The sequence below is a fragment of the Gastrolobium bilobum genome, unplaced genomic scaffold (assembly GCF_033153095.1).
Source record: "Gastrolobium bilobum isolate Gb01-03AN ecotype WA unplaced genomic scaffold, APGP_CSIRO_Gbil_v1 utg33257, whole genome shotgun sequence".
Lineage (NCBI taxonomy): Eukaryota > Viridiplantae > Streptophyta > Magnoliopsida > Fabales > Fabaceae > Gastrolobium > Gastrolobium bilobum.
The window spans coordinates 5,222-18,593 of NW_026895794.1; positions in this window are offsets into that span (position 1 = coordinate 5,222).

Sequence of the window (13,372 nt, forward strand, 5' to 3'; positions counted from 1 at the left end):
TTAATAAAAATCATAATAATTATTAATTAATTTCTTAGGATGATTTAAAATCAAAATAATCCCATAATAACTATCATACTAGTCGCTGAAGACATAATAGCTATTATGCTCATGCAATCATACAAGTTATGCAACAATATGGCACCACCTATTCTATATGGCATGTTATCGCAATAAAGCATGTTATCTATCATATAATTTATACCAATCAATAAAAGCATTAAATAATAAATCATAATTACTTTAATCCATGGCCTTCCTATTTTAAAGAAAATAAAATAAAATAAAATTAAATAATACAACTTTGGAATTCAACTTTCGCCTAGCCCATAGTATCTGTCTCAAGCCCCTTTAGGGTTTCATGGGCCCAAAAGCCCAAAGACCCAATCCTTTGGCGAGAAACCCTAGGACGCGAAAGAGGAACCCTAGCCGTCAGGTCTGCCGCGCCGTCACCCGAACTCAAATCAGGCTGAAACTCCAGGGGAAGGACCGCCACATAGAGACGAGTGCACCGCCGCCGGAACCACCCAAAAAGGTGGCCGGACGCTCTCTCACTCTCCCATTCTTTGCCGGAGAGTGGCGGCCACTCTCAGAAGCTTGTGGAGGCGCGTGGAGGAGCGTTAAGACTCCGATGGCGACGATCCATCCACCGTTGCGTTCGTCTTTCCGTCCTCTTTCCAACCATATATAGATCTCCTCATTCTGAGATCGGGAAGTCCTCGAAAAGTCTCCGACAGTACTGACTGCGCATCTTACTCGCGGTTTCTCGATCTTGAACTTTTACAAAATATTGGAAAAATACACAGAAATTCCGAAAATAAATAAAAACAGCAAGGAGGAAACCTAATCATATGGGATTAGCCTCCTTGTTACAAATCGAGAAATACACGAGAGACCCTAACCATGGATTAAAGCATTTTTATCGATTAAAATTTAAACTTTTATGAAAATGAATTATAAAATGCACATGCTAGATTCATACCATAATCCTAGAACCCTAGGTGCCACATTTCAAGAAGCAAAACTAATTACATGAATAGTGAAACTAGATTCACATACCAATGTACAGCCAAGGCTCTGATACCAATTGTAGGAAATCTTAGATTTATGCGGAAGCGGTTTAGGACCTAGTACATTGGTATGCTTACCGAATCATCCTTGTTTCACAATTACCTCTCTCGGTGCGCAGGTCTCGTGTAGAATATTCCCTTGTAAGATTCCTCTTCACGAACAGCTCACCTCAGCGCCGCAACACGAACAACCTCCTTGAAGCTGGACTGTGGCAGATCTTCCAAACTATCTCTCGAGGAGGAAGGGGAAGTGTGTGGGCACTTATTAGATTCTGAGTTTGTCTCTTTCTCACAAAAAAGACCTTTTAGGCTGATGACTTAAGAGGTACTATTTATATGGGTTCCAAGAAACCCTAGCTCATTGGGCTCTAGGTTCCTTGGGCTCTTCTCATACTAATAACCCATTTGGGCTTTAGTAAAAGAGCAAACCCAACAATAGCATGAAGCCTAACATCTTGTGAAATGATCAATCAATTCATGAATCCATTGCTTCAAGAACATTGAAAAGTATAAATGAAATGATGCAATCTTGAAGCTAGACGAAGGATTCAACGTCACTCTTTTTTTCTCAAAAGGTAACATTGCTTGCATATGGATGTTAGAGATTTTGTGCATCGATGCCATATATATGTGTCAACAAGTCAAAAAACAAACCTCAATACTGTAAGGGTTGTTACAACCTTTACCAGTACCTAAAGGGATCTTTGAAGATTTGCCTTCATTATCGACTTGCCACCATCCTAAGGGAACACCATAATCCTTATGATCTTTGACAGACTCAGCAAATAACCATATTTTGGATCCCTTCCTACTACTTATACAACAACATCTGATGCTACTCTTTTGTGATATGGCAGTTCAAAACTATGGCCTTTTAAGATCATTATTATTAGATCGAGACAATATTTTTCTGAGTTATTTTTGGACTCAATTATTCAAATTAAGTAGAATAATGTTACGCACAAGCTCTATGTATTATCATAGACTGACGGCCAAATGGAAGTCATGAATAGGTACGTGGAGCAGTATCTTTGTGCTTTCTACTATGACCAACCTAATAACTTGTCCAAGATCCCTTGTTAGGCTCAATTTCACTACATATCATCTTTTCATTCTTCCATTGGAATGCCACCGCTTTAAGTTGTGTACAGCAAAGTTCCTTTAACAATTCCTACTTATAACCGTGGCTCAATTCGAGTCAAACTAGTAGACTTTGTATTGATATAAAGGCAAGACTTGTTGAAGTTATAACAGAATTTGGAAAGGGCCAAAAATCAGATGAAAGTTAAAGCACATCATTTTCGAAAAGAATGAACGTTTAAGTTGGTGAACTTGTATGGGTGAAACTCTAACCATAACACCAAGTCACAGTGGCATATTGTGCAAATCATAAAGTACTCGCCAAGAGATTTTATGGGTCATTTCAAGTTCTTCGTGTTTTTAATCATATTGTTTATCAGTTAGACTTGCCACAATTAAGGGTGCCAAACTCACCCCATATTCCATGTCTCTCTTTACTAAATCAGTATGTGGGATATACACCAATTCAACATGTACAGTTACCAAAACTCGTCATTGATAATCGTCCAGTCCAATTGCCATTAGTTGTCCTTCCTTCTAGATGAGTGCTCATGTGAGGAAGCCTACAATGACAATTTATGGTGCAATTGTCAAATTCAGTAACCAAAGATGCTTCGTGGGAATTTGAGTCAGGACTTTCATGGACATATCATCCACCTTGGGAGAGAATTTACTCTGGTCCGGGATCACCATTTTTTAAGTGGTCCCTTAATGTAAATCGAAGGGCAAAATTGAAAAAGAAGAAAAATAACAGGGGTAAAAAGGAAAAGAAAAAATTAGTGTTACGAGAGAGAGCACCAAATCATTGAGTGGTCTGAGAGCATATTAAATATTTCCCCACCTTGGACCTTAAGGGCAAAGACCTTCTTGAAAAGGGAATGATTGTTATACTTTGATGCTCTAAACGTGAAGAAAAAGAGCTTTAAATTACCGAGGGACTTTGTGGCTTAATTGAAGGGCATGAACCATGGAATGGTAGTTGCATAGAGGTTAAAGACGTCACACAGTTGGAAGCTTAAGTATGAGATTGACACATGAAATAGGAAGCTAGTTTGTTAGTAGCTAATAATAGTCAGTAGAATAACACGTGTAAAGTAGTAATTGTTGTACGAATATTATAAAAAGGATGTACGTTGTTAGTTTGTTTTCTTAATGAAGAAATTAAAGAATTTCCTTTCACTTTTGTTCGAGTTTTCCTTCCTTTTACTATCTTTTCTCTGCTAGCCCTGTAATAGTGTTCTTTCTTTTCCCTCAATGAAAGCTTTGGTTTCCTCTCTTGAGCTATTAAGGTTGAAATTTGCAAAATGAATGTATATGTATGCAAAATAAACTGACATGTCACCTTATATACTAGCTCCATTGGAATGAATATGAACCCTTAGATGAAATTTGATCTAATGGTTGTAATTTTATGTAAAGAGAATCGTAGGATAAGATCTAGATGAAAGGCTAAGATTGATTAATGTTCAATGTGATTGTACACATGCTCAAGTCATTTAGAAAGGCTTACTGGAGCGCAGGAAGCATGTTGGGTTTATCAATTAATTAGATAACGAGGAATGAATTAGAGGCAGCTTAGAGTTGAGAGATATATGATTTATATATTGCTATAAGTTGAGAAATAAAACTATTCATGATGTTGATTTCAATAAAGTCAATCAACCCTTAACAATTATATCTAATTATATTGCAAAAAGGAATCTTTGTTGAAAGAGGAAAACTTCTTAACACAAAAAGATCTAGTTAGAGGAGAGAGATGCATTGGAAACCACCAATAAAGGTTGGATTAGAGTCGAGTTGATATATGCAATTTAATGGTCTATCATTAAAGCGGGTCATAGAGCCTGTTTGGATGGGCTTTTTTTTATTCAAAACCTGTTTTTTTTAAGAAAAAAAAGTCCTTTTCGAAAAAAGTCTGTTTGGATGTCTGCTTTTAAAAAAAGTAGAAGTCATAAAAAAAGTCAAAAACTTACTATTTTCAAAAGCTAAAAATTTTAACTTTTAAAAAAAGCAGAAGTCAAAAGCCAAATATTTTTTTTGAAAATTAAATATTTTTTTAAAAATATAAATAGCTGTAAATTTTATAGAAAGTACTTTTAAAATAAGAAAGTGATAAAAAGGACTTTATTAAAAAGTCCATACAAACGCAGCCACATTGGTATTGTGCGAAATGAAGAAGCTAATGAGGTATATGACCAATTTACATAAAAGGGTGTTATGTTCAACCTCCATTATAATTTGTTTCCTAAGAAAAAGTTAGAATGCCTCCTTACGAAAAGTTTTTATTTTATTTATTTCTATTTTCTATTATTTTAATCTTCAATTTTTTTGAATGTTAGTTATTAATTTATTTAAAAATTAATAAAATAAAATAATTATTAGGAAAATAATAATTTTTTCTTTAGCAACCATCTACATGTATAACAATCATGTGTTCTAAATAAACCTAGAAGACATATATAAATGACAAACATAAAATACACATGAAAATGATATTTGAAGATAACACCATTTTGTTTGCGACACATATTCCTTATTAGCTTGTTCAATTTCATATCATTCCTCATATCAAGTTTTTTTTTAATTATTGTAATGGAAAAGTTCAAAAGTCCCTTTGTACTTTTTTTTTAAATTACTTACATCACTTGTATTTTTTATTATTTATAGGGGCTAAATGGATAAATCAACCCAATATTTAACAACATTAACGATGAATTTTGATAAAAAAAAAAGTCAGTAATAAAAAAAGTTATAGGAGATTAAATGATTTATAACAAACCATAAGACTTTTTAAACTTTTCTCCCATATATATTTAAGCATAAAAAGAATTCATACAATTAGATTAAAAAAGGATAGGTTAGGCATGTAGTTGTACGCGCGTGAAAAACTTTCTTTCTACTAGGGTTTCTTTCTCTAGATTCCATGGGAGATACGACAACTAATAACAATGAGTCACTATCCATGTTAAGGAAGGGGACCAAACGAACAAAGATTGGGCAAGAAATTCCAACGAAAACATTGAAGCGAGAAGCAATTAAGGATTTCCAAGTTGGATCTCTAGTGACTGAGAAACAAAAATCCTTCGATAAGTTATGGGCGAGGAGAATGGGGTGTCAGGAGACAACATACCCTGGTTAACAGAGGTGGAAGAGTCAGATTTGGAGCCTTTGGACCCCAGCCTGGGAGAGATAATAGAGAAGGGCTTCCAAACCATAATCAAGGATGATGGTTCAGTAGAAATAAGGAGCAATAGGAAAGCCAAAGCAAGAATGCGTCAACGTTGGAAGAATGCGTTGATTGTAAAGCTCTTGGGCAAAAAGATCGGTGTTGGATTTATGAAAAAAAAGCTTGAGTCTCTTGGGGCTAAATCTGGAAGTATAACAGTTGCAGATCTTGGGAACAAAATTTTTTCAGTAAGATTTGGCAGTCTTGAAGATCTCAACCTAGCCATCACGGGTGGACCTTGGGTTATTCTGGGACACTACCTTGCAACTAGAAAATGGGAGCCCTGCTCTGGTCCTGAAAAAGTCAACATCCACAAAGTAGCAGCTTGGGTCCGTTTGCCAAGTATTCCACAAGAGTACTATGAGTTTCCTTTTCTTAAGTATCTAGGAATAGTGATAGGTAAAGTCATTACAGTGGACAAAACCACATCTACCAGGGACAGAGCCCGGTTTGCTAGAGTTTGTATAGAAATATACCTCTCTAAACTGTTGAGAGGTGAATATATTCTAGATGGAAGTAGGAAAAGAGTCGAATATGGAGGTATCTTCCTTATTTGTCGCAAGTGTGGTCGTTGTGGGCATAACTCTGATACATGCCCCAATTATGCCAAACTAGCTCCAATGACCAATACTGAAGAGCTTTCGGAACAACTAGTGGAAAAACCTTTACCGCAAGGTGTGGGACCTTGGATGGTAGTTCAACGAAGGAAAAAACCCCACAAGCTTATCAGAAAAATGCAAGCAATAGTAGAACTCTTTGAGATGACATATCTAATAAAAAGAATATGTCTGGTCCAAAGACAGCTACTAGTAGAGAGAAAAATATTCTTAAAGCCAACACTGGTAAGCAATCTTCTGCTGCTATGTCACCCCTATAGTAAATAAGGAAAACATCTCTTCGAGTCACAAAATTCCTTCCCCTGCATCTGGGATGAAGTCTACAGTTGTGGCTTCCGCCCCCTCTAATAAAGCATCTGGAGCCACACCTTTGATGGCTTTTGTAACACCCCGTATATATCCAGTTTATTATCATGTCATCGTATTAAGCTGCGCTTAATTTAAAATGCGAAATAACTTTTTCTTTTCAATTATGACGTCATTGTCAATTACCAACTTGATTACTTAATCATTTTCAAAACATCGTCTGTACGTAAATTGCAATTAGACAGTTATCTACACTGAATAACCTCATATATAAATAGGTGAGTATCTAAGTCACGGATCCACAATACATAGTCCGGACAATATCCTGATACATTATAAAACTCGAAACTAAAACAGCAAAGTCAAATCAATATGGCATGGACAATCCCCATGCTCACCAAATAAGGCAACAAAGCCCAACAGAGTCACAGCTCAAACAACAATAGTCATAAAATTGTAAACAGTTCAGCATCCATGCATATAAATCAATAGCAGCATATATCTAACTCAACTCCGGCCTCTTGCCGCCCGAGGTCTCAAACCCCGAGTTACCTGAACCTGAAAATGGTGCCCCAAACATGGGGTGAGATCTCTAAACAGAAATCTCAGTAAGACAAGGGATCCTCAAAAATCTTCCACCCCAAGCTCACTTACATGGGCAATATAAGTTCTAAAAGCAGTTTACAATATCAGTTCCAAAATTAGTGCAATGCAGCATATAATCATGTCATGTGTGTAAACTATTCTACTGATCAGAGGAATGCAGGATGTACGTACGTCTACAACCCACAATAGTACACGCCCATGCCGTACCTGTCCACAATGTCACCTTACGGCTTACCGTATAGGCGACCACAATGTCACCTTACGGCTTACCGTATAGGCGAAACATCACATACATATCATAAGGCATTTGCACTTAACAATTCAACAACATTTTCAATTATCAAGCATGAAAACACATCATGCATATAAACCATCCCCCCATGGGGTATGGTAGAACCAACAATAGATAAACCGAGGACACGAAAGCTTACCTCTAAGCAATCGAACCAATCCAAGGTCCACACCCGCTCAAAGTCCACACACAGCACAATCACAATCTGTTTGGACTAATAATCATATCAATATTCATACTCTATAAGCATATGACATAAAGGCAACGCCTTTCCTTTACGTTTCATGTCTTTAGACTTCTTACAAAGTCATAAGCCCTTAATCACTTAGATTCTGACTTAGATTAATTATTACAGAAGTCAACATCAACCAATCATGGGTCCACAAACCCAATTATCATTCTGCATGACCAGTACCGTTACTGTTCTCGAAAACCCAGAATATTCGGATATATGTCGGGGCAATATCCGGATATGCATATCCGGATATCATATCCGGATATCCATATTCGGATATAACAAGACTCATATCTGGATATCATATCCGGATATTTCGCGACAGAATGCAGTTTCTGCATTTCGCGAGATATCACTCCAAAGGTTCAACTTTTAACCCATTAGAACGTCCAAGCATGCATTTTTATTCACTTTTGGGTTTATATACAGGTTGGTTACTTATTGAACTCATTAACATGTCAAGACTCAACCTTTAAACAAGAAAAACTCATGATCAAGGTTCAACCACTTACCCAAGGCTAAAAACAGAGCAACAATGGCTCTTGGAGCTCTCACAACAGCTCTTCAAGTTCTGACTTTAAGGGAGTACGAAAATACTCCACAAGCAAGGTCCTTTCTTCCCAAAGGTTGCTTCTTGAAGCTCAAAAAGCTAAGGCAATGGCTCCTACTTCACCAACAAGGAAAATAGCCCACCAACACTCACTCACAGTAGTTGTATGCTCAGAAATGAGGAGTCTCACTCACTTACAATGCTACTTCACACTACCCCAAGGTGTTTTGGTGAGGATTCCATGAAGAAAATGGCCTCAAGGTTCACAAAATGAAGGAGAAGGGAAGGTGACAAACTTGGGAGACACCAAGCTTCAGAATGGAGGCACGTAAGGTGTGAGATTTCTGACCTAGAAATTTGTGCCTTCACTTATATAGTAGTATTAAGTTTAATCGCACTGTATTAGCACTAATGGCTACGCTTACCATTTTAATCTCAATCTTAGGATTCTGAACCTACTCATTTTTCTAAGATTTGTTATATTTTTATTTTATTTTTTGCAGCACATTTTCGGTATGCGCTTTTACTTAGTTAGTATCAGTTCTGGCACCAAACCTTATTATTTCGACTTTAAACTTGTTTTACCAGTCCTATATATTATTCTAGGAACATTCCCATACTTATTATAATTTTTCGGAATACTTCATCGGTACACACTTATACCGTGGATCAGAATCGGTATCTGCACTTTTCGTCCGAAAAGCGACTTTCAATGTTATTAATCACTTTCTATAATTATTTAAGACTTCTCATAATTATTAGGGTCAATTATGGAATTGTTTCCTAATTCTTCTATTTATTCAATTAATTTCCTAAATTAACGGTGCGGGTTCTTACAGCTTTCTCCAAGAAATCTTCTTCTAGGTCTCTTTCGGTTATAGGAAAAAGTAGCTCACCACCTTCCCCTTTCAAAATTTTCTTCAGGAAGTAGCTCAAAGTTGCAAGATTCCAATCTGAACTCAACCCAAATTCCTCTTGGGCAACAAAAAGACAATTTATGTTTTGACTCAATTGTGGTAGTTCAACCTTTTTCTTTGGCTAGTAGCTCTAAATAGCCCATCAATAACCAAGTTTTTGATACCATGGTATTTTATAACTCTACTCCTGACCAAGTTATGGGAGAATCCTCAAAGATGGTAGAAGCGCAACCAGGTATGGAAGTGGATTCGTCTCATTGTCCAACTCTGACTAAATCCATTAATGACATAACTGTTACTGATTGTGTTGAGGGAATTGTTGAACTTCTAAAAGTTACTGTTGAAGCACAAGATTTGAGTAGCAAGAACTTCACAATCTTACAACAACCCCAAACTTCCTTATGAATGTTCTTACTTGGAACTATAGGGGTGCTGCAAAAAAATAATTCAAGAGTACCTTCAATAGATTCCGTAAGAAATAAGGGTTGGAATGGATGCTATTTTGGAACCTAGTGCTAGTGGTAAAATAGCTATCAATATTATTTGTAGTTTAGGTTTCTCTAATTACCTTATTGGCTATTGCTGATGCTTACAGTTTTGTTGGTGGCATTTGGGTAATGTGGAATCCCAATGAAATAAATGTTACTATTCTTATGAAGCACGACCAATTCATTCATTGTTGGGTTGAGCTTCCTGACAAGAGAAGTTTTTGTTGGACGGCTATTTATGCAAATGCCCAAGAAGATAAAAGCAGATTTCTTTGGGAAGAGCTGAAGCATATTGGGAGAAATATGAATGATCCTTGGCTTATCTCAGGGGACTGCAATGAGATCTCTTCGGCTTCTGAGAAAAGAAGAGGTGGCCCTATGGACTATAATCGATGTAATCGTTTTGCAATGTCCTCAGTGCTTGTGGTCTTTTGGACCTGGCAGGTGGTGGAAATAGATTCACTTGGAAAGGGCCTAAAATCCTCCACTTAGATTGGGTTTATAAAAGACTTGACAAAGCAGTGCCTAATGATTCTTGGAGAGCTGCCTTTGAGGAAGCTGATGTCATAACTCTCCCTAGGCTTTTCTTTTCTCTGATCACTGCCCAATTCTGATTAGATTGGAAAAAGAGGATACTTGTTGGCAGAATCGGCCTTTTAAATTTCTGGCTACTTGGCAAAATGACCCTAGATTTAGCCCCTTTCTTAAAGCCAATTGGAACTCTTCGTCTGACCTCTTAGACAACTTGAATTCCTTTATTCCACTGTTAAAGGAATGGAATAAAAATATTTTTGGGTTTACACACCATAAGAAAAATATAGTTTTTGCTCGAATTGATGGCATACAACAACAGCTCAGTACTAAAGGTAGCTATCATCTAGAGAAGTTGGAAGCTAATCTGAGGAATGAGCTCACGAATATTCTAGATCATGAGGAGCAGATTTGGTATAAAAATCCAGGGGTGATTGGATTAGAGATGGTGATAGAAACACCCATTTCTACTATACCAGGACTTTAATTCGTAGAAAAAGAAATAAAACAGTAAAGCTTCAAAATGATGCTGGTCACTGGGTGATTGGAGAGGAAAAGCTAATTCTCTAGCTCGTGACTTCTTTCAAAATCTTTTCAAGGAGGGAATTAATGATATAATTTGGCACCAAACCAGAAACACTTGGCCAGCTTTCATGGAGGACCAAATTGACTTGCTTTCCTTAAATATTTCTCTTGATGAAGTGAAAAAGCATTTTTTTTCCTAATGGCCCCTCTGAAAGCCCTTGTCCCTGATGGATTCCCTGCTTTATTTTATCATAGGAATTGGGATTTTCTCAAAACCCAAATCTATCACAGTATGATTTTCTATCTTCATCTTCCGGATCAGATTAGAGAAATAAATCACTCGCTTATTGTTCTAATTCCCAAAATTGACAGACCGTGTTTGATGAAGCAATTTAGGTCTATTTCTCTTCGTAACACAACTTATTAGGGGCTTAGCTAAATTCTAGCTAACAAAATTAAACCTCTTCTTGGGAATCTTATTTCTCCTAATCAGGTCAATTTTATTTCTAAGAGGCACATCCAGGATAATATCATCATTGTGTAAGAACTTGTTCATTCTATGCATAGAATGCAAGGTAAGAAAAGATTCTTTTCCATCAAGATTGAATTAGAGAAAGCTTATGACAAGCTTAACTAGGATTTCATCATATTAGTTCTATGTGATCTGAAGTTACCAGGTGATATGGTCGAAGCTATCATGGGTTGTGTTACTAGTCCTTACCTGGAGATCCTTTGGAATGGTGCTAGAACCCCGGGTTTCCATTTTCAGCGTGGAATTAGACAAGGGAACCCTATCCCCCCTTATCTTTTTCTACTATGCATGGAGAAACTCACCTATTTAATCATGGATGAAGTGGAGATGAAGAATTGGCTTCCGATTAAAGTTGGCAAATCTGGCCCCCATATTTCTCACCTAATGTTTGTTGACGATATCATTCTCTTTGCTGAAGCTTCTCTTAGTCAACTGAACTCTATTATTCATTGTCTAGATAAGTTCTCAAAGATGTTTGGCCAATGCGTGAGCGTAGAAAAATCTTGCATTTATTTTTCTAAGAATGTGCCAATGGATACTGCGAATGCTATTTCTACTGTTAGTGGCTTCAAAAAGGTCAACAATCTTGGTTGCTATTTAGGCTCTCTGATGAGACATGGTAGAGTGAAAAAGGACCGTTATGCTAATGTCATCTCTAGAGTGTAGAATAGGCTCCATGGCTGGAAATCTAAGTGCTTATCTCTTGCGGGGAGAATCACCTTAGCCAAGAGTGTTATTTTAGCTATCCCTTGCTTTCACAAGCAGAACAATGTACTCCCCATTCATGTTTGTCAAGATATTGAAAAACTACAACGTAGTTTTATTTGGGGAGATTCAGATTCTAAACGAAGAGCCCATTATGCAGCTTGGGAACAAATGTGCCTTCCTAAGCAATGTGGTGGTCTAGGCATCATCAATCTTAGAACCCAAAATAAAGCTTTTATGCAAAAAATTGCTTAGCAACTTATTAATGACCATAACAGTCTCTGGGCCCAAGTGTTATTTGGAAAGTATGGTAGGAATCATGATCACAACCGTAGCTTAATTGCAAAAAATAGTGATTCTTCTCTTTGGAAGAATATTTGTACAACCAGAAACAAAATGTTTCAACATTTAGAGTGGTTGGTTGGTAATGGTAGATCTATCTTATTCTGGACTGACTGTTGGGGAGGATGGCAAAGCAACTTGTTCGACCTTGCTTTATATACACCCCCTACTTCTAATCCTTTATACAAAGTTCATGATATTGTTGATCCTATTACAGGTGATTGGAAGTGGAATTATCTTTTAGCCTTTTTTGATAATTCAACTCTCAACAAGCTGAAAGCTTTTGCTCCTCCTGCCTCTAGTGATACTGCTGACTGCTTTAATTGGAAGAGGAGTAGCCCAAGTAAATCTTTTGTGAAAAATGCCTATTGCCATCTAACAGAGACTAACACTTGTAGGGATAAACTTTGGTCTACAATTTGGAAGTGGAAATGGCCTTTCAAAATTGCAGTCTTCTTATGGATGGCTTGCTTGAACAAACTTCCTGTCAGAAACAAAACTTGTCACTGGAGTGGAGGGGATTTTCGTTGTCCTTCTTGTCATATTTGCCAAGAAACAATTATCGATACTATTAGAGATTGTAATGTTGCTAGGAATATTTGGGAGAGATGGTTTTCTGAAAATACTCCACCTAATTTTTTGCTGCAGATGGTCTAGAGTGGTTTAAACTCAATCTTTTTCAACCAATCTTCATGAATTTCTGGCCTTCTTGGAAATAAGTGTTTTATGTGTGCTGGTTTCTCTAGCAATGGAGAAATTCTACAATTCTCGACGAGCTGTTCTCTAGGTCTCAAGATCCAATTCACCGAATTCTGTTATACCAGGTTGATATGAAGAATAGTAGTAGTGCTGACCTTTTTTCGGTTGTGCCTGAATCACCTAGCTCCCCTGATTTTTCTGGGAAGTATGACTATCATACCAGTACCAAGTTATTTGTTGATGGAGCTTTCAGTATATGTAGTAATAAAGGTGCCTGTGGTGGTTTCATTTGCTTCCTCTGGAGTTTGGATGAGTGGTTTTGCCTTGAACATAGGCCCCTGCTCTGCCTTGGAAGCTGAACTGTAGGGCTTGCTTCAAGGTCTCAAGCTTGCTGGTAAGATGAATTGTTCTAATATTTGGCTTGGAAGTGATTGCAAAGAAGCTCTACTCTGTTTAGAGACTCAATCAGATCTGTGTGGTTTTTCATCTTTGATAAGTCGAATAAAAAATGCTACTCAGATTTTTGATCATCTTCACTTGGAGTATATTCCTAGGGAATATAATGATTGTGCGGATAGTTTAGCCAAACTAGATTTTACTTTCCAGGTTGAAGAGTTAATGTTTTGTTCCTCTCCCACTGTTATTATTTTT